Source organism: Oncorhynchus gorbuscha, linkage group LG18, assembly GCF_021184085.1.
Source record: "Oncorhynchus gorbuscha isolate QuinsamMale2020 ecotype Even-year linkage group LG18, OgorEven_v1.0, whole genome shotgun sequence".
Taxonomy (NCBI): domain Eukaryota; kingdom Metazoa; phylum Chordata; class Actinopteri; order Salmoniformes; family Salmonidae; genus Oncorhynchus; species Oncorhynchus gorbuscha.
In genome coordinates, this window is record NC_060190.1 from 73,890,611 (window position 1) to 73,894,689 (window position 4,079).

The window sequence follows — 4,079 nt, forward strand, 5'->3', positions numbered from 1 at the left end:
GGGGTCTCCAAAAACATGACACATTGCATAGTTAATACGTATGGCACGCTTACATTTTCATATGGGTGGCTCCAGTGGTAATTGAACTCTTGATCCTGACTCTGCAAGCTTATTATATATAGTTGAAGTCGGAAGTTTACATACACCTTAGCCAAATACATTTAAACTCAGTTTTTCACAATTCCTCCAATTTAATCCTAGTAAAAATTCCCTGTTTTAGGTCAGTTAGGATCACCACTTTATTTTAAGAATGTGAGATGTCAGAATAATAGTAGAAATAATAATTTATTTCAGCTTTTATTACTTTCATCACATTCCCAGTGAGTCAGAAGTTTACATACACTCAATTAGTATTTGGTATTATTGCCTTTAAATTGTTTATCTTGGGTCAAATGTTTTGGGTAGCCTTCCACAAGCTTCCCACAATAAGTTGGGTGAATTTTGGCCCATTCCTCCTGACAGAGCTGGTGTAACTGAGTCAGGTTGTCACGCCCTGACCTTAGAGAGGCGTTTTATTTCTCTATTTTGATTTGGTCAGGGTGTGATGTGGGGTGGGCATTCTATGTTTTGTTTTCTATGTTTCTTTATTTCTATGTTTTGGCTGGGTATGGTTCTCAATCAGGGACAGCTGTCTATCTTTGTCTCTGATTTGGAATCATATTTAGGTAGCCCTTTTCCCCTCCTTTGAGTGTGGGTAGTGAACTTTGTTTGTGGCACTTAGCCCTGTAAGCGTCACGGTTGTTTCTTTCTTTCGTTTGTTGGCGACATTTTAAAATAAAATGTACGCTCACCACTCTGCACTTTGGTCTACATCCAACGACACATGCGTGACACAGATTTGTAGGCCTCCTTGCTCCCACACGCTTTTTCAGTTCTGCCCACAAATTTTCTATAGGATTGAGGTCAGGGATTTGTGATGGCCACTCCAATACCTTGACTTTGTTGTCCTTAAGCCATTTTGCCGCAATTTTGGAAGTATGATTGGGGTCATTGTCCATTTGGAAGACCCATTTGTCTTGAGATGTTACTTCAATATATCCACATCATTTTTCTGCCTCATGATGCCATCTATTTTGTGAAGTGCACCAGTACCTCCTGCAGCAAAGCACACCCACAACATGATGCTGCCACCCCCGTGCTTCACAGTTGGGATGGTGTTCTTTGGCTTGCAAGCCTCCCCCTTTTTCCTCCAAACATAACGATGGTCATTATGGACAAACAGTTCTATTCTGTCTCTAGGAGACAGAACATGTCTCCTTCCTGAGCGGTATGACGGCTGCGTGGTCCCATGGTGTTTATACTTGCATACTATTGTTTGTACAGATGAACGTGGTACCTTCAGGCTCTTGTAAATTTCTCCCAAGGATGAACCAGACTTGTGGAGGTCTACAAATTGTTTTCTGAGGTCTTGGCTGATTTCTTTAGATTTTCCCATGATGTCAAGCAAAGAGGCACTGAGTGTGAAGGTAGGCCTTGAAATACATCCACGTGTACACCTCCAATTGACTCAAATTATGTCAATTAGCCTATCAGAAGCTTCTAAAGCCAAGACATCCTTTTCTGGAATTTTCCAAGCTGTTTAAAAGCTCAGTCTACATAGTGTATGTAAACTTCTGACCCACTGGAATTGTACAGTGAAATAATCTGTCTGTAAACAAATGTTGGAAAAATGACTTGTGTCATGCACAAAGTAGATGTCCTAAATACTTATTTTCCACCATAATTTGCATATAAATTAATAAAAAATCCTACAATGTGATTTTCTGGATTTTTTTTCTCATTTTGTCTGTCATAGTTGAAGTGTACCTATGATGAAAATTACAGGCCTCTCATCAGATCCCTCCAACTTGAGGAGGGCATATGAGGTATGCGGTCAGCTGTATGGCTGGCTCAGGGAAGAGGACGCCCCTGCCTTGCACAGTCCTGTGGGACATCTTAATTGGGCATGGGACACAAGCTAAGGCTTGATCACCCTTTAGCTGGCCACCTTTGATGAGGGTGTTTAGTGATTAAAGGCCGAAACACCCACTGATTCGAAGGCACACTACTGAGGATGTGTCCCAAAAATTGACATCTTACCCCAGTCTAAGAAATAAACCTCCCATGCCACTCTGTCAACATCACGGCAAATCTCATGCGAGTGCATTCCATCTATTGGCACAATGGACAGTTTTTAACATCTCGTCCCGTGTTTTATGATTCTGATTATCTGGACCAGTCCAGTGACTGCTGTGAAAGGACAGCTGACAACATAGGAAAGTCTGTGTGACAGCTTGGAGAGACAGCTGACCGGAGGGAATAGACCCCACTGGGGCTGTCATGGGTTAGCTACCCATGTTGGCAGTCTCCGACACTGTTTCAGTATGTTGGAGACACCCGCTAAGTGCTACTGAAAGTCAACAAAGGAACATACCCCTAGAGCCTGCGAGAGCTGGCGCGCAAGATGGCTCAACGACTGATCACACGGTTACGGACCCAGGAACGGAAACGATTATGAGTAGGAACACAGCACATGAGACAACCATAACAGCAGCAGGACACACACTTCAGGTGTGCAGCTGTGGTTGGGAGAGAGTAACATCGGCAAGGGGGTTAAGGATCCATCAAGGGAGGAAAAGGTGCTTGTTAGAGAAGCAGAGACAGGGACCTCGCATTGACCAGTACTTCTTACGAAGCAGCCAGTCAAATCAGTCGGACGGAAATGGACATCATCCAAGGCTGTGCAGCAAGCAACATCAGCCCTGAGACACCAAGACATTGTGGGGAATATCCAGCATGGAAGAGGAGGCTTTGGCCTGGCAGCAAGCAAACCAACGTTCCATAAGGCAACAACATCTGAACGCAGGAAGCTGGTGGTCGAGGAGGTGCGCAGACAGGAGGAGACTGCAAGAAGTGCAAAGGCTGTCTCTCTTGCTAAACAAGGGCAATGGACGCGGTGGGAAGGCCTGGAGAGGAGAAAGATCAACTGGAGTGAGCTTTGGCAAATGGAGGCAAGCAACATCAGCTTCATCATAAGAGCTGTTTATGATGTCCTTCCATCACCAAAAAATCTACATCAATGGTATGGCGAGGACTCGACCTGCCCCCTCTGCCCAGCTCCAGCGACTCTCAGGCATATAATGACAGGTTGCAAGACCAGCCTCTCACAAGGCCGCTACACCTGGAGGCACAATCAGGTCCTCAAGAGCCTGGCTGCAGCACTTGAGACCAAGAGGAGTGCAACCAATTCATTACCTCCAAAAACAAGCAATCCCGTCAAAACAACAACATTCATCCGGGAGGGACAGAAAAGGCCCAAGTATCCTCCTACAAAGCCAGAAACTGGACACCTAGCCATGGCCCGGGACTAGAAGATGCTTGTCGATATTGGCCAGCAACTCATTTTTCCACCTGAGATTGCTTCTACCAACCTTAGGCCAGACATGGTACTCTGGTCCCCTTCACGAAAGGCTGTGTACATCATAGAGCTCACAGTCCAATGGGAAAACTCTGTTGAAGAGGCCTACGAGCGTAAGAAACTGCGTTACACAGAGTTGGCAGCAGACGCAACTCAGCGTGGCTGGAATGCAAAAGTCTGGCCAGTTGAAGTGGGATGCAGAGGATTCGTGGCTTCTTCCATCATCAGGTTGCTGAAATAACTTGGAATCCATGGACAGTTTCTCAAGCAGCTGAAAGAGGTAGCCAGTGGATCTGGATCAAACGGAAGGACCCTTGCTGTGCTATAACTTCATGACCCCTCACCCCCACCTGAGAACTCAATTCAGATCCCTCCAACTTGAGGAGGGCATATGAGGTCAGCTGTATGGCTGGCTCAGGGAAGAGGACGCCCCTGCCTTGCACAGTCCTGTGGGACATCTTAATTGGGCATGGGACACAAGCTAAGGCTTGATCACCCTTTAGCTGGCCACCTTTGATGAGGGTGTTTAGTGATTAAAGGCCGAAACACCCACTGATTCGAAGGCACACTACTGAGGATGTGTCCCAAAAATTGACATCTTACCCCAGTCTAAGAAATAAACCTCCCATGCCACTCTGTCAACATCACGGCAAATCTCATGCGAGTGCATTCCATCTATTGG